The 18,570-nt window shown below is 40.9% G+C and overlaps 1 protein-coding gene and 1 long non-coding RNA gene across 3 annotated transcripts in view; one reads left to right on the top strand and one right to left on the bottom strand.

Moving 5' to 3' along the window:
- SEC22A (SEC22 homolog A, vesicle trafficking protein) overlaps window positions 1-2,598 on the bottom strand; it is a 94,360-nt gene extending 91,762 nt beyond the window's left edge. The window contains exons 1-2 of one of the 2 annotated variants that reach the window (XM_020901172.2): window positions 2,529-2,549; window positions 435-529 (exon numbers count right to left, since the gene is read on the bottom strand). The gene's annotated coding sequence lies outside the window, so the exon portion shown is untranslated. Of the gene's footprint in view, window positions 1-434; window positions 530-2,528 lie in introns of both variants that reach the window. The other variant, XM_020901170.2, reaches the window with a different exon arrangement.
- A 100-nt stretch (window positions 2,599-2,698) lies between these two features.
- On the top strand, window positions 2,699-9,810 carry LOC110142128 (uncharacterized). The gene is made up of 3 exons (XR_002315239.2): window positions 2,699-3,030; window positions 3,764-3,924; window positions 9,431-9,810. It is a non-coding gene; the product is annotated as an uncharacterized lncRNA (long non-coding RNA).
- The last annotated feature ends 8,760 nt before the right edge of the window (window positions 9,811-18,570 follow it).

Genomic DNA, 18,570 nt, shown 5'->3' with positions numbered 1-18,570 from the left:
CTAAGTCTCTTGTATATCTCTACATAACTGTGTTCCTCCTATAATCAACAAGGGGCAATAAGCCAGTGATACAGGAATTAGGAATTCTGAAATAACAGTAATTTTTAAAAACAGCATATATACTATATAGTATAGTATTATAGTTAACAGGGTGTACTCTGGAACCAAATTGCCTGGGTTCAAAAACTGGCTCTACCATTTAGTAACTGTGTAAACTTGGGCAGACTTTGTCTTTTTATGCTCAATATCCTCATCTGTCAATTTTGACTACCAATAGCACCCATCTCATAGGACTGTTTAAAGATACTAATAGTATCTACCACATAAGAACATGTAAGGAACCTGAACATCACCGTGCAGACTGAAAGTGCAATATTAAGTGTTTATTATTATTATTATTGCCTGTCCTCTATTTACCATTTTATACACATTACCTCACTTAAGCCTTCCAATAACCTGTGAGGTAGTTATTATCCGTTCCATTTTATCTCTGAGGAAATTCATGCCCAGAAAAGTAATCTATCCAATCCTGAAACAAGCAAGTGACAGAATTAAACTCAAGCATAATTCTAACCACACTCTGAAATGTTGCCTCTCAACATATTTAAGCTTCTTACTCAACTACATTGGAGAAGGAAATGGCAACCCTCTCCAGTGTTCTTGCCTGGATATTACCAGGGATGGGGGAGCCTGGTGGGCTGCTGTCTATGGGGTCACACAGGGTTGGATATGACTGAAGCAACTTAGCAGCAGCAACTCAACTACATGGACAGGAAGGTCAAAAGTACCCGTCTGTTAAGACCTAGACTCATTAGAAAAGAGCCTGATGCTGGGAAAGATTGCAGGCAGGAGGAGAAGGGGACAACAGAGGATGAGATGGTTGGATGGCATCACTGACTCAATGGACATGAGTTTGAGCAAGCTCTGGGAGTTGGTGATGGGCAGGGAGGCCTGGTGTGCTGCAGTCCATGAAGTCAAAAAGAGTTGGACATGACTAAGCAGCTGAACTGAACTCCAGGCTCCATTAATACACCAGCATAAAATACACTAAAGATTTTTAAGAGTCAGTTATGTACACACGGGCTTTCCTGGTGGCTCAGATGGTAAAGAATCTGCCTACAATGCAGGAGACCAAAGCTCGATCCTTGGGTGGGGAAGATCCCCTGAAGGAGGAAATGGCAACCCACTCCAGTATTCTTGCCTGGAGAATCCTATGGACAGAAGAGTCTGGTGGGCTACAATCCGCGGGATCACAAAGAGTCAGGCACGACTAACACTTTATAATCACTTTATACACACACACACACACACACACACACACAAGCACTAAACTAATTATGGTTCTCAATACAGGAAATGCCCAGATGCCCCTTAAGTTAGGGTTGTGTTATGTGCTTGGTCGCTCAGGCCTGTCTGACTCTTTGCAACTCCATGGACTGTAGCCCGCCAGGCTCCTCTGCCTATGGGATTCTCCAGGCAAGAATACTGGAGTGGGTTGCCATTCCCTTCTCCAGGGGATCTTCCTGACCCAGGGATCAAACCCAGGTCTCCCAAGTTGCAGGCAGATTCTTTACCATCTGAGCCACCAGGGAAACCATTATCTTAGCACCTGAACAAATGCCAGTAACCTGCAAAGTGACTCAGAGAGTTTTAAGAAGTGGCTGTTCCACCTGTTAGCTGGGATCCCATCATCTCCCTCCTGGTGGCTGACACTTCACCCCTAGGCTTTGCCTTGGCTGAAGCAAAGCAAAGAAGGAACTGATTCTCAAGCTTTCCCACTGCCCCAGGTGGATGATCCAGGAAACTAACCGGGGGCGGGGGAGCGGGGGAGGCGGGCCAAAGCTGTTTTTTCACTGGCAGAGAGATTAAAGGCAGCTGGGGCTCGGCCTCCTATTCCGGAACCTTCATCTACCTGTCGAGCCAATTGCTTAGGTCTCCCTTATGCCACATCGTTTCCTAAGTACCATTAACAGGACCTTAGGTTTCTGTGAGCCAACGCGGGCAAATCTCTGGGTTCAACGCTTGAATTAGCATTGAGGTTGGATTACCTCACAAAAAAGCAAAGTAACCCTGACTAAAAGAAAATAGGAAGTGCCATGTCAAGCTCTCTGGGCCACCTAAACAGCCCAGGAGGACCACCGTGTTTCTGACACCTGGGCGCCAGGGAATACCGCTTAACCGCTGGCAGCTCAGAGCGACTGTCCCTCCCTCCTCGGTGCCCCCGCCCAAGCTGCCAGATATCCCGGCAGGTCAGCCGAAGGGCAACCGCCGTTCGCGCGGCCCCAGTCATCCCTCAAGTTGAAGGGAACGAAGTCCCAGCAATCCCACCCCTCCAAAGCTCCACGACTCCGACGACTCCCGCTCCCACGCCACGAACTTAGTTCCCGCCCGAGGTAGGTAGGTCTGTAGTCCCAACGGCGAGGGTCAGGACCGTAGCAGGAGACCGGGAGAGAGAGGGGAGCGGCAGATCAGGGGTTCGAGCGACCCCAAGAAGGGACGAAGGAGAACTGTGGGGGGCCGGGTCGTACCTGTCGAGCCGAGACCCGCCGCTCCGAGTGACGCGCCTCGCAGTGCACTCTGGGGCCGGGGAGTGGCCTCTCCGCGGGGCAGCCCCGCGTGCAACGTGGCTGGCACCCAGCGGGATCAAGCCCCGCCCCCGTTCCATCTTGCTCAGGCCAATCAGGTTCCGAGGGAAGAACACACTTACCCGCCCGCTCCAGGGGAGATTGACAGCTTTTCATGCTTCTACGCCAAGAGAGTGGCAAGTCCTGTATTGACTGATTATACTGTCCCTCGCACATAAGGCTGATCTCCCGTCTGCCGCCTGTGCCTGCAGGTTGTTTGTTTCTTATGCGGCCCTGCAGGAAGCACTTATCGAAGGAGCATGAAAGCCCCGCTCTGAGTGAACAAGAAAAGGACCTGTCCCATTATTACCACTCCGGGGAAGGCATCCAACCTTGACAAAGAAATGCCAGATGCTGTTCCTGCAGTCCATCCCAGCTTTTGCATCGGTCATGCATTATTAAACAAGTACTTACTGACTACATACTATGTGCCAAGCACAGTGTTAGGCATTGGGTTATAGGAGTGAATGTAACATTCAGTGGGTCTAATGTGTGATAGGAGCAAGAGATGTTAAAGCGTAACATTACGTAATTATAAATTGTGATCAGTTCTATGAAGGAAAATTAGGGAGTGCAACGACAGATTAATCAGGACTATGGGGGCAGAGCTCTTTGAAGAAGTGCCTTTGAAGCTCCAGGCACATGAAAGAGCCTTTAAGAATGTTGCAGGCATAGGGAATATTATGTTTGAGATTGTTGGGGCATGAAAGAATTTCATGTGTTCTAGGAACATGTCACTGAAAGGAAGTAAATGGGTTTGAGGTGTAGGAGCAAACGAGTTGAAATGAATCAGAGGCCAGACTATGCAGGCTCTTCCTGGCCACATTATAAGTTTTAGACTGTATTTTGGAATGTATCTTAAGGTCATTGGGCAGCTAATAGAGTGTTAAGTAGGGTCAGATTTACATATTTATTAATAAACTCTCACTTAGGCTGTTTGTGGGTAATAGTTTGAAAGAGGAGAGAAGGGCTTATTGGAAGTCCAGTTTGGAGGCAGTTACATTAGTCAAGGCCAGAGATGACGGTGGCTTGAACTAGGGTAATGACACTAGAGACACAAAGATTTGGATAATTTGAAATATTTATTTATAAATTAGCAGTGGAATCCAAAGGATGTAATAATGAATTGGTTTGCCTAGGATGATAAAGAAAAGAGGAGCATTAAGGATGACTCCATAACTTACTAGATGAAATAAGAACCCATTTACTGACTCAGGGAAACTAGAAGGAGGAGTAAATGGTCTTGGACTTATTAAGTTGGACATGCTTGTATATGGAGATGTCAAATAAATTTGGAGATGTAAGTCTGAAGTCCATAAGCAATGTCTGAACTAATTATATAAATTTGCTGGTTGTTGGAGTGGGTTAACCAAGCAGTTCCACTCCTAGATATATATGCAACAGAATTGTATTCATATGTTTACCATAAACATATATAAAAATATACCACATATATAAGAATTCTCATAGAATAAATAAACTTTAGAATATTCACATAGTAGAACAGTATACAGGAAAGAGAATGAACAATCAACAACTACATACAAAACATGGATGAATCTCACAACTGTAAAACTGACTGATATAAGCCAGACACAGAAACTGTATACTACTTGATTCTACTTATATAATATTCAAATAGAGACAAAAATAATATTTGGTAATAGAAGTTAGACTGTTGGTTACCCTTAGGTGGCATTAAGATTTGGAAAGGGCCCCTAGAGGGCTTCTGGGGTTCTAGAAATGTTTGCTCTGGATGTTAATTACACTAGTGTGTTTGATTAGTGAAAATTCATGAGGTTGGGAATTCCATGGCAATCTAGTGGGAACTCTCCCTGCTTCTACTGCAGGGGGTACAGGTTCAATCCCTGATCAAGAAACTAAGATCCTGCATGCTACAGAGAAAGCAAAAAAAAAAAAAGAAAATTTGTCAAATTGTACACTTAAGATATGCAATTTTTAGTATGCATCTTATTATTCAATAGAAATTTTATATTTTTAAAGTGTTATGGTGATCCAGCCATAAATAAGTGACTGGTACCAAACTAAACTAACTTTCCTACCACAAACAATAGAAAACTGAACCAAATCTATGAGACAAGTGTCTTCAGACATTGGACAGTAGGCACAGTAGAACTGTGATCCTAGAAAGAAGGAAAGCAAATAAGATGAGCCCAAATATGTCCCCAGATTTTCTTTCTGGTGGTATTTTCCAAAGCACAGGATTGAAGAAAGCTAAGCAGAATACAGTACTCTCTCTAACTGAGGAGAGTGAAATTTGAATTATGAGAGATGGAGGCAACTGAAATTTGCAGGGCAGAGAACCAGATTAAGAGTTTCAGAAATATACATGAGTCTCCTTGAATCTTTGGCATAGCTTTAATGAGACTCCAGGAGACTGGTTAAATAATAACCACTGTGGGAACTACAAGCTGAACAACTACTAGATCTTAAATAAAATTTGGAAACATTGAAGTTCTGACCAACTAGAATGGAAAAACCTTATTAAACAAATAGGGCATTTGGTAAGAAAACCTCAGAAAGGCCACAGTTTAGAGATAAGGCTAAATTAGCCCAGGAGTAAAAGCTATTCTAGACTCACTCAAACAAAACAGAAAACTTACCTGCAAGTAAATTAAGTGCTTCATTGAATGAAACTTAATAATCTTTAAGGACAGCAAAATCCAGACACTAAACAATGTAGCACCCATAATATCCAGTATCCAAAGGTCTGTTTTCATTCCAATCCCAAAGAAAGGCAATGCCAAAGAATCCCAAACTACCGCACAATTGCACTCATCTCAAGTGCTAGCAAAGTAATGCTCAAAATTCTCCAAGCCAGATTTCAGCAATACATGAACTGTGAACTTCCACATGTTCAAGCTGGTTTTAGAAAAGGCAGAGGAACCAGAGATCAAATTGCCAACATCTGCTGGATCATCAGAAAAGTAAGAGAGTTCCAGAAAAACATCTATTTCTGCTTTATTGACTATGCCAAAGCCTTTGACAGTGTGGCTCACAATAAACTGTGGAAAATTCTGAAGGAGATGGGAATACCAGACCACCTGACCAGCCTCTAGATAAATCTGTATGCAGTTAGAACTGGACATGGAACAACAGACTGGTTCCAAATAGGAAAAGGAATATGTCAAGGCTGTATATTGTCACCCTACTTATTTAACTTACATGCAGAGTACATCATGAGAAACGCCAGGCTGGATGAAGCACAAGCTGGAATCAAGATTGCTGGGAGAAATATCAATAACCTCAGATATGAAGGTGACACCACCCTTATGGCAGAAAGTGAAGAAGAACTAAAGAGCCTCTTGATGAAAGTGAAAGAAGAGAGTGAAAAAGTTGGCTTAAAGCTCAACATTCAGAAAACTAAGATCATGGCATCCAGTCCCATCACTTCATGGCAAATACATGGGGAAACAGCGGAAACAGTGACAGACTTTATTTTATTGGACTCCAAAATCACTGCAGATGGTGATTGCAGCCATGAAATTAAAAGATGCTTGCTCCTTGGAAGAAAAGCTATGAGCAACCTAGACAGCATATTAAAAAGCAGGGACATTACTTTGCCAATAAAGGTCCATCTAGTCAAAGTTATGGTTTTTTCAATGGTAATGTATGGATGTGAGAGCTGGACTATAAAGAAAGCTGAGCACCGAAGAATTGATGCTTTTGACCTATGGTGTTGGAGAAGACTGTTGAGAGTCCCTTGGACTGCAAAGAGATCCAACCAGTCCATCCTAAAGGAGATCAGTTCTGAGTGTTCATTTGAAGGACTGATGTTGAAGCTGAAACTCCAATACTTTGGCCACCTGATGCGAAGAACTGACTCATTTGAAAAGGCCCTGGTGCTGGGAAAGATTGAAGACAGGAGGAAAAGGGGACAACAGAGGATGAGATGGTTGAATGGCATCACTGACTCAATGGACATCAGTTTGGGTAAACTCCAGGAGTTGGTGATGCATAGGGAAGTCTGATGTGCTGCAGTCCATGGGGTCTCAAAGAGTCGGACACGACTGAACTGAACTGAACTATATGAAGAAGCAGGAAAATGTGAGTCATAAACAGGAGAAAAATTAGTCAATGGACCCAGAAATGACAATAATAATGAATTTATCAGAGGACTTAAAACAGCTGTTAAAAATGTAGCCAGGAATTTAAAGGAAAACACAAGAAATGAAAACTATGAAAATAACCAAATAGAACTTTTGGGGCAGAAAAATACAGTATCCAAAATGAAAACTTCACTGGATGGCCTTAAAAACAGCTTAGTTATACAGAAAAAAAGATCTGTGAATGAGAAAATAGTACAAAAAGAATTATCTATACCAGAGCACAAAGAGAATAAAAGTTGAAAAGAAAATGAAAAGAGACTTAGTGACCTACAGGACAATACCAAGTTACCTAGCATGTATAATCAGAGACCCAGAAAGAGAGGAGAGGTGATTTTAAAATATTTGAAGAAATAACAGCCAAACTTTTCTAAATTTAATGAAAAATAGAAATCCACAGTATCAAGAAATCAAACCAACCCTAAAGAGGATAAGCACAAAGAATCCTCATCAAATCACATTACACAAAACTGCTGAAAAATAAATAATTAAAAGAAAATATTAGAAACAACCACAGAAAAAGCCACATTGTATACAGGGAAAAAGATTAGAATTACTACTATGAATCAGAGAGACTGTAAGCCACAATTTTTTTTAATTTACTTATTTTTAATTGGAGGGTAATTGTTTTACAATGTTGTGTTGGTATCTACCATACATCAACATGAATCAGCCATAGGTATACATATGTCCCCTCCCTCTTTAATCTCCCTCCCACCTACCCCGTCATCCCACCCCTGTAGTTTGTCACAGAGCCCCAGGTTGAGCTTCCTATGTTATAAACCAAATTCCTACTGTCTATCTATTTTGCATATGGTAATGTATATGTTTCAATGCTACGCTCTCAATTCACCCCATTCTCTCCTTGCTCAACTGTGTCCACAAGTCTGTCCTCTATTGCCTGTATCTCTATTGCTGCCCTACATATAGGTTCATCAGTACCATTTTTCTAGATTCCATACATATGTGTTAATATACAATATTTGTTTTTCTCTTTCTGACTTACTTCACTCTGTACGACAGGCTCTAGGTTCACCCACCTCACTAGAACTGACTCAGATTTGTTCCTTTTTATGGCTGAGTAATATCCCATTGTATATATATTATATATATGTGTGTGTGTGTCTGTCTGTCTTCTTTATCTGTTCATCTGTTGATGGACATCTAGGTTGCTTCCATATCCTGGCTATCGTAAATAGTGCTGCAGTGAACACTGGGGTGCATGTGTCTTTTAGAATTGTGGTTTTCTCGGGGTATATGCCCAGTAGTAGGAATGCTGGGTGGTATGGTAGTTTCATTCTCAGCTTTTAGAGAAATCTCCATACTGTTCTCCATAGTGGCTGTATTTATACTCCCACCAACAGTGCAAGAGGGTTCCCTTTTTTCTACATCCTCTCCAGGATTTGTTTGTAGATTTTTTGATGATGGACATACTGACTGGTGTGAGGTGCTATCTCATTGTAGTTTTGATTTGCATTTCTCTATTCATAATAAGTGATGTTGAGCACTTTTTAATGTTTATTAGCCATCTGTATGTCTTCTTGGAGAAATGTCTGTTTAGGTCTTCTGCCCATTTTTTGATTGGGTTGTTTGTTTTTCTGATATTGAGTTGCCTGAGTTGCTTGTAATTTTGGAGATTAATCCTTTATCAGTTGCTTCATTTGCAATTATTTTCTCCCATTCTGAGGGCTGTCTTTTCATCTTGTTTATGGTTTCCTTTGCTGTGAAAAAAAACCTTTAAGTTTAATTAGATTCTCTTTGTTTTTATTTCCATTATTCTAGGAGGTGGGTTATAGAGGATCTTGCTGTGATTTATGTCTAGAGTGTTCTGCCTATATTTCCCTTTAAGAGTTTTAGAGTTTCTGGTCTTACATTTAGGTCTTTAATCCATTTTGAGTTTATCTTTGTGTATGATGTTAGGATGTGTACTAATTTCATTCTTTTACACATAACTGTCCAATTTTCCCAGCACCGCTTACTGAACAGACTACTTTTTCTCATATATTCTTGCCTCCTTCATCAAAGGTAAGATGTCTATAGGTGCTTGGGTTTAACCTGTGGTCTTTCTAACTTGTTACATTTGTCTATATTTCTGTTTTTGTGCCACTACCACACTGTCTTGATGACTGTAATGTAAGCCAAAATTTAATGTAATAAATTTTGAAAGAAAAACCTCTGTCCATCTAGAACTTTATATCCAGTAAAATTTCTTTCGAAGTATGAAGGTGAAATAATGGCAAACAACAGCAGGATGTACATTCTTTTTGAGTACACATGCACTATTCACTAAGCTATACCATACTCTGGGTCATAAAAATAAATTTTTAAATATTAGTGGAGCAAAAGAAACCAAATACTAAAAAGTACATTCTTTCCATTTAAATGAGGGTCTAAACAAATAAAAGTAATATATAGTGAAAAGAAAATCAGAAAAATGCTTGCCTCTAGTGGTTGGGTTGACTAGAAAGCTATATGAGGAACATTTTTAGGGTGGTGATAAGATTCTGTTATCTTGATAGGAATTTGGTTTTCACAGGCCTATGAATTATTCAGAACTCACTAAATGGTACACTTAAGATTTTTGCATCTCATTGCATGTAAATTTACCTCCAAAGAAAAAAGCAGCATATAAATATTGAAGTCTAACTAGCAATCTGAAATTATTTTTGTCTTTCCTAGGCTTGAACAAAGAAATCAATACACTGAGAAGGATGGAAGGCAGGTCACTCAAGTCAAGAAAGGGAGTTAAAAATAAAGAGTTATCTAACGTTACTTAAAAATAATGGAGTTACCTAAAAATAAGAGAACAAAATGCCATTTCCACTAAAAGGGACCAGAAGTCTTTGGGGAAAAGGTTGATCGCTGGCCTACGGCACAGAAAGAACAATAGGCACCTGGATCATATTGTGCTGGAAAACAAAGAAGTGTCAAAGAATCACAGAGACTTATCCAAGATATAGGAGCCAGCTTGAAGGATTTCCTCTGATCCGAAGTGGGACAATATCATAGTCTCAAACTAAGCAATAGTTGTCATTTTTTATATAATTCCCCTTGAATAGAATAAATATCAGTGAAACAAATAATCTGTGAGTCTATGTGCTTAGTCATGTCTGACTCTTTGTGACCTGATGCACTGTAGCTCGCCAGCCTCCTCTCTCCATGGGGATTCTCCAGGCAAGAATATCGTAGTGGGTTGCCATACCCTCCTCCAGGGGATCATCCCAACCCAGGGGTTGAACGCAGGTCTCCAACACTGCAGGTGGATTCTTTACCAACTGAGCCACCAGGGAACCTCAAGAATACTGCTGTGGGTAGCCTATCCCTCCTCCAGGGGATCTTCCTGACCCAAGAGTCAAAACAGGGTCTCCTGCATTGCAGGCAGATTCTTTACCAGCTAAGCTACCAGGGAAGTCCGTGAGTCCACCCTGATATAAATTTAAATCATAGATGATAGATATAGATAAATGAGGAAGGAAAGCTTTTCCTTACAGTAAATGCCAAGTAACAAATACAGAAAGAATGATAGACTTAGAAAATTATTAATGGATGCCAATCCCAATCTAAGTAGACAGAAGCATAATGAGGAACAAGATATTTATATATCTTAAAACATCTCCCCAAATTGCCCACTAAACAATGGGAAAACCAAGAATTTTATGATGGAGAAACCTGGCAGATGCCACCAAATCACCAAGTGACTTTATATGCTTGCTTCCTAATGTGATGCACTGAAAAGGACACTGTCAGAAAGTGAGTTCTTTGGAGCCAGTTTGAAGTGTAAGATGTGTATTAGCAATTAACACCTATGAAGGAAAACAGAGTGGAGATGGGATTAAGAGTTTACACTACAATTCAGACCTAAGAAATCCTCTTCCGATCCAATGGTTAGCTCTGGAGTGAGTGTTGCTTATCAGAGCATCCTATGTGGGCCAAAATGACCACTTTTATAGTCCCACCTTGTTCAGGAACCAGAAGCAGGCTGCCCTGGGAAGGGTGTTACCCCAGATGAGGCCGTGCTCTTGTAGCTGATGCGGACGCTGAAGGGTCTTCACTCACTAAAGATGGGAAGCATTTTCTTCACTGGTGGGGTGGGGAGAGGGGAGATCTAGGCATCTTAGCTCTGCATCTATCACAGTCAACACCTTGTTGTCAACCAACCCACTTCTCCAGGATATGATGGATCTCTTTCAGAGGGCAAACTTAGAGGAAGGAAGGAAGGGAGACAAACTACAACTGATACATCACATCACCACCCCCTCTCCACTTTTCCTTCTAATTGTCCTTATCTTCAATTTCCAACTCTGCTGGCCTCAGTGCCTTAACAGTGGCATGACCCCGATTCTCATCTCCTGGTCATCGTGCCCTGCTCCAGCCATGGTTTTACAATGGGCAGTGCAGTACTCTGAGGCTCCCAGGTGGGAAGCCTCCATTCCACACATGTTCGTCCCTGCCTCAGTTGTGTAAAAAGGAGCCCAACCTCCTCCTGACACTCTGTGATCCCTGACAAGACAGTGACCCTCTTCTTGCCTGGTCCCTGAACACAGGAATTCGAAGCACTCAGGGAGCAGCCATAGTTCATAATCCCCTAGGACTCTTGTAATCACCTGCCAAACATGTGGAGACCAAGAACTCAAACCTCTCAGAGCCCAGGGTTATGGAGACAAGAAATAGGAGGTCCCTTGATGAGTCATTAAGAGTCATAATAAGAGATGCCAATCAACCTCCCAGTTTTCTGTTGGTGAAAGCTGAGTAGTATTTAGTCAGCTGCCCATCTATTTTGCCCCAGTGAAGGCCACATTCTATTAACCATTTTTTATAATTCTTTGCTGGAGAAGGCAATGGCACCCCACTCCAGTACTCTTGCCTGGAACATCCCAGGGACAGAGGAGCCTGGTGGGCTGCCGTTTATGGGGTCGCACAGAGTAGGAAACGACTGAAGTGACTTAGCAGCAGCAGCAGCATAATTCTTTGCAGTCAGGCCAGCAGCCTGCCACTCTAGCTTTGCAGACCATTATAGTCATCACGGTCTCACCCTGGCATTTGGCTATTAAACATCAACACTTGGCCTCTGTTTGCTCAGGGTCTTGTAGTATCAGGGAACCAAATTCTATTATGACTTCTGCTGCCATCAACCCTGGCTGACAGACAGAGATCTGCTGAGCCTCTGAACAGTGCCCCACAGCTCATTCCTCTGGGCCTTTCCAAGAACATATCATCTGGCAACTCTTGCAGTCACACATAGTGTAACCATTCCAGTGTGCTCACTTCCGCTTTCCATTCCATCCTCTCCTTCCATTCTGGTGTTTCAACTGCCCCGTGTGAACCACACTTGAAGGAGCCATTCAAGGGCTGAATGCTCACCTCCTGGCATCCTGGGCTCTTGCTGTGTGTTAAATCCTGAATCTCAGGAAGGTACTCCCAAGTCTAACTCTCCTCTATCCAATTTTATACTCTGACCCCTTAGATTAAGCAGCCTTAGAACCCAGTCACACATGGACTGCCCCGCTCCTTCTGATAACTGTTGGCTGGATCTTGCAACTCCCTTGGTGTATAGCTCCTTTCCTTCCTTCCTAGGTTCACCATGTCCTCAGCTGGGCTACACCTTCACTGAAGCCTCTTCATAGGCCTGGTGACCAATAGGATAGGCCCAAGAGCACATGCTGCCTTTGAGGGTCAGTTAGCAACTCATAGTGTGGAGGGTTGGAGCACAGCCACTTACGCAGGCTCAAAAGGTTCAGAAGAGACAGGAGTGGGATAGGGCTGCAAAAACTTTGAGGTCCTCTACACGTATGACCCTGTGTGCTATTTCCCAACCAGTGTTTCCTGACCAGGAATCTGACCTTGGCAAAGCAGTCCTGCCTTTATTGGCTTTTAACTTCTTAAACACTTGGCTTTCTCCTGGGCTTTCTCTGCAGTCCTGTTAGAGATGAGATTTTTCTCTTTTTATGTATGTAGTCAAAGTGGTCCTCTAACTTTCATACCTGGTTTTCAATTGCCTGTTATTCAACTTTAGCTGTATATTATATTTCTATGTAGAACCTCAATGGCAATCAGCAAGAGTCATCCAATGCACTACCCTCATAGTTTTTCTTTTCTCCATATATCTTGAATGTCTCATACATTGTACCTGCTCATATATATTCCCTTCCACCTATATACCTCTCAACTTACCACTGCTAAAGACTTTAACAAGTGGTACTGCCCAATTTTCCATCTATTAATATCCCCAGCCAGGTGGTAAATGATTCCATTTCAAACACTCTTTATTATTGCCTTTTTTTTTTCATTATCCCATTTCTGTTATCATCATGGGTTGGGTTCTTTGAAAGTAGGCACTAAGTAGAGTTTGGGGTATGAAATGTTTATTAGGGACCAACACCTGTGAAGGGAAGAGAAGGAAACAGTATTGGCAGAGGAATAAGTTGAACTGTGATGCAAATCTAACAAAGGAGTGCTCAGTCAGTTTAGCAGGAGTTCTGGAACAAGTACCACCTATTATAGTGTCCTGTGTCAGATCAGATGGCCAGGCTTTGATATCCTTGCCTCACAAGTCACCATATGTGGACTTCTCGAGATGGACATGACATCACACAAGATTGCTCTCTGAAACGGAGGCTGACAATAGAGCATCTATTGGCTAGAGCCTATCTTCTGATCACTCTCCCTGCAGGTACATGAGAAGTCCTCTTGTCTTACTATATCCTCATATAGTAAGAGAGTAAGCTCTGGTGTCTATTTCTTTTCTTATAAGGATAATAATCCCACCATAGGAGCACCACTCTCATGACTTTAACTAAACCTAAATGCATCATCTCCTAATACCATCACATGTGGGGTAGGTCTTCAACAAAGGGAAACAAACATTTAGTCCATAAAATTCAACAAGTCCTCCCTTGAGGCAGATTCTGGCAGGGAGTCCCTGTGTCTACAGCTGACACACAGATTTTCTGCGGGATGCTTACCAAAAGTGCAACACGTGAAAATAATCATATGGAAACATCAAAACCAAATTAAAGGACATTCTTCGTAGCAACTGGCCCATGCACTTCAAAAAATCTCAATGTCTTGAAAGGCTGAGACTATTTTCCAGTTTCAAAGAAACTAAAGAAACATGACAACTAAATGCAATATATGATTCTAAATTAGATTCTGGACTGTGGGAAGAAATAGCCATGAAGAACATTATTTGAACAACCAATAATATTTGAATATGGAGAATGGATTAGATAGTATCAATAGTACTGTATCAATACTAAATGTACCAATTTTAACCATTTTCATTTTACTTAACTTTAGTTAATTTAAGTTTCTATTTTAAAATTGAAGCAATGTAGAGCTTTAAAATTTATATGCACTGAAATCATAGTATGCTAATATGTGAGTTAAAATACATTATCATAGTTAACTTCACTTTTCTTTTCCTTAAATATGGCTACTAAATATTTAAAATTATGTCTTGCATTCTATTTCTATTGGATAGCACTGTTGGATTCCATTACTTTTTCATAGTATAGAAATCAAGATTATCTCTAGTACTGTCATCATCACATATTTTTAAACATTTTACATGCCCTAGTTTGAGACTGCTCTATTGCTTTATGAGCCAGTTCTATGGAAGGCCTGGGTTCTTTTTTTTTTAAACTGTTCATGAGGGACAGAAAAACAGTGCTGACCCTCTATGCAGCCAGCCATCTAAGGGAGTCCCTCATACCTCAAGGCTCCGGGTAGACCTGGTGGGGAAGGAAGTGAAGATTTGCATTTGGAGGTAGTGTGTCGGAGTCTTACATGGCAGCACTGCAGACCTAGGAATAAAGAACTGCAGGACAGAAGGGCTAGGGAAGCCAGAGGGCAAGGATTGCCCTGCATTGCAGTTGTGTAGTAGCTTTGCCACTATGACATCATTTCTTTGCCACTAACACTGCACATCAAAAGCCATCCTTAACGCACATACATGTCATATTTATATGAAGTTATTTTTCTTTTAGGTTAGTGAAGTCTTTGATAGCTCTATTTCTTAGAAACGGAGCGGGGGGAAGCATCTTATATCTTGGAAATTCTGAAATGACATTTTCACCACTGCAAAGGTGGTTTCCAACAATTTTGCAAACTGTTATCTGGTTTATTGTCCAAAACTGTATTTTCATTAACCTTTCACACATTCAACAAATTGTGTGCCCTCTGTGTGCTGGCAGTCACAATGATAAATACAATAGAGTCCTCCCCTTTAAGGCCCTCACAGTTAGGATGGGGAGAGAAATATGTATAAAGACAATGATAATCCAATAAGATAAATGTCAATAAATATATGACCAAGAGGCTCTGGAGGATCACAAAGGGGTGACTAAGCTGCAGGGAAACACAGAAAACATTTTACAGAAAGAGGTGATAAAGAGGAAGAAGAGAAATTAATCAGGCAAGCTGTGGTGGGTCATGGAGAAGGGACTCCATATTTGTAAAGGCATAGACACATGGGACAGCATTAACAATTCAAGGAACTGCAAGTGGCCTGTTGTTAGAATGTAGATGGGAAATAAAGCCAAAGGAAAGGCCAGATTCCAAAGAGCTGATATGCCAAGTTGCCAGGTTTGACTTTTATCCTTCAGGCACTGAATGATTTTAAGCAGACGAATAGTAAAATAAATGCATCCTAAAATTTTGTTTTTAATGGTGCTTTAAAAAATAAGCATATTTTATAGCTTTTTAAAAAAGTCAACTATTAAAGCAGCTATAGGAAGATAAAGGTGATCTGGCTTTGGGATAGAAAAGGATTTCTAAGCATGAAAACAATGAAGAAACCACAGAGAAAAAAGATTAAGAGACCAAATTAAATAAAAATATAAAATGTGTACCTGAAAGCAAGTGAAATTAAGAACCAGACAACAAACTGAGGAAAGTATATGCCAAGAGAATTAGGAACATTTTCATTGCAAATAGGCAAGGCACTAAAAAGATCATTCACCAAAGAACTATTGTTAAGTGGCAAACAAGTATTTAAGGGGTAATTAAAGGGAAAAAATGAAATATCTTACCTTCCTAGTCATTGCATTTCAGAATAAACAAGTGGTCCCGGTTGATGAGAGAAAGCTCTATTTAATAGAATAGTACTCCTCCGGTGCTCAAGGGCACCATACAGATTACTGTGCAGTTGCAAAGGGGAAATGGAGGGAGAAGGTTGCTGCTACTGTTATCAGGGGTCAACCTTAACATTCCTAATGACTGACCACAAGATGTTATTGGTCAGACTGTTAATATGATGCAATAAGAAATATACAACACTTGTGATGTATTCTTTCCAAAAATGTTTAGCTTAAATCTCATGTCTTTAGATCCAACTCCTCATTTACAGAAAACACAGGGAATAGAGGATCAAAGTGAACAACACTGCAGGGAAATAAGACAAATATGGAAAAATAAAACATTCTACAGACAGCTGACCAAATCTCCTCAAAAAAAAGAAAAGAGAGAGCGAGAAAGGAAGAAAACAAGAGGGAAAAAGAAAGAGAAATAAGGGAACTGTAGATTAAAAGAATCTTAAGAGACGTAATATTCAGGTTCAATGTCTGGTCTTGGGTTGGATTTTGTTTTAAACAAACCAGAAAAGACATTTTTCAGACAATGGTGCAATTTAACTATGAAACAAATATTGATATAATATTAAAAATTATAATTTTTATGGAGGGAAATGTTCTTTTTTAAACTACAAACGGAAGTAAAAAGTATATTCTAATTTTTCCAACTATAATAACAATCAAGTAAATACAAATTTTAAAAAGGAAAAAAATTGCCTGTTAAATAGATTCCTTCTTATTATTTTGGCTTCTTTTTATTTTCTATTTAAAGTAGAATCTAAGCTACTGGCCACAGTGGGATGGTTGAAGTTTCATCACAGGTGCTCAGTCGAGTTTGACTCTTTGTGACCTCATGGACTCTAGGCCGCCAGGGTCCTCTGTCCATGGTAATTTCCCAGTAAGAGTACTGGAGTGGGTTGCCACCCTCCTCCAGGGGATCTTCCCAACCGAGGAGTCGAACCCACGTGCCATGCATCTCCTGCATTAGCAGACAGATTCTTTACCACTGAGCTACCTGGGAAGCTCATTCATTTTGATCTCCTTCTGGTAAAAGTACAAATGAATTTAGTATTTCCAGGAACCAACTTGGCAATATGTGTCGAGCCAAGATTGCACTCCTCCTCCTTTTAGAAATTTATCCTGAAGAAGCAATCAAGAGATATAATGAAACACATTTTATATGCATGCATACATATTCTTTACAATAGCAAAAAATAGAAATTATCAAATGTTCATTATTAAATAACTATTGGTATATCCATAATGTGGCATATTCTATAACTATTAAAGTTATGCCAAATAATATAGAGAAGCACTCATAATGAAATATTAAGTTAAAAATCAGTACATAAGGGATTTCCTTGGTGGTCCAGTGGCTAAGACTTTGTGTCTCAATCCAGGGAGCCCAGGCTGGACCCTTGGTCAGGGAACTAGATCCTGCATGCTACAATAAAGATCGAAGATCTTTAGGTGTGCTGCACCTAAGACCCAGAGCAGTTAAATAAATTTTAAAACAATTTTTAAAATCAGTACATAAATAGAAATCAGTGTATGATTCAGTTCAGTTCAGTTCAGTCGCTCAGTCGTGTCTGACTCTTTGCGACCCCATGAACTGCAGCACGCCAGGCCCCCCTGTCCGTCACCAACTCCCGGAGTTTACTCAAACTCATGCCCATTGAGTCGGTGATGCCATCCAGCCATCTCATTCTCTGTCGTCCCCTTCTCCTCCTGCCCCCAATCCCTCCCAGCATTAGGGTCTTTTCCAGTGAGTCAACTCTTCTCATCAGGTGGCCAAAGTACTGGAGTTTCAGCTTCAGCATCAGTCCTTCCAAGGAATACCCAGGACTGATCTCCTTTAGGATGGACTGGGTGGATCTTCTTGCAGTCCAAGGGACTCTCAAGAGTCTTCTCCAACACCACACTTCAAAAGCATCAATTTTTCGGCGCTCAGCTTTCTTCACAGTCCAACTCTCACATCCATACATGACCACTGGAAAAACCATAGCCTTGACCAGATGGACCTTTGTTAGCAAAGTAATGTCTCTGCTTTTTAATATGCTGTCTAGGTTGGTCATAACTTTCCTTCTAAGGAGTAAGCGTACCACATCTATAATTTTAATTTTTAAGGATTTATTTTTAAAAGACTGCAAGGTAATACAGAAAAATATCTGTACCATTTATTTCTAGAGAGTGGGATTACCACTCACTGCTTTGGGCTCAGTAGTTGTGGCTCCTATGCTCTAGAGCACAGGCTCAGCAGTTGTGCCACTTGGGCATAGCTGCCCTGTGGCATGTGGGATCTTCCCAGATCAGGGGTCAAACCTGTGTCTCTTGCATTGGCAGGTAGATTCTTTACCTCTGAGCCACCAAACAAGTGCTCTACAACTTGTTTTTATGACAGTATTTCATGTACAGTCCCTCTTCCTACCCCAGTCAGTATCTGTGGATTTACTTCATTCTTTTCCACAGTGGCATATGGTAATATGGATTACTGTAAGTGATTGAATCACTTTCTACTAATGTATGTTTATGTTCCCTTTTCAGTCCATTACAACCACTGATGTTGTAAAGACTGTCATATATGAATATTTAGGTAGGACAGGTTCCTTGAAGTAGAATTTCCTGGCCAAAGGGCACACGGATTGAAAATTACTATCAGATCGCTCTCAAAATTCCTGTACTCTCTTATACTATCACCAATATTGTGTGCATTTCCCCAGTCCTCCCCAAAGCTGGACTTGTATCAGCAGA

The sequence above is a fragment of the Odocoileus virginianus genome, chromosome 4 (assembly GCF_023699985.2).
Source record: "Odocoileus virginianus isolate 20LAN1187 ecotype Illinois chromosome 4, Ovbor_1.2, whole genome shotgun sequence".
Taxonomy (NCBI): Eukaryota; Metazoa; Chordata; class Mammalia; order Artiodactyla; family Cervidae; genus Odocoileus; species Odocoileus virginianus.
This window is presented reverse-complemented; position numbering and strand designations above follow the sequence as displayed.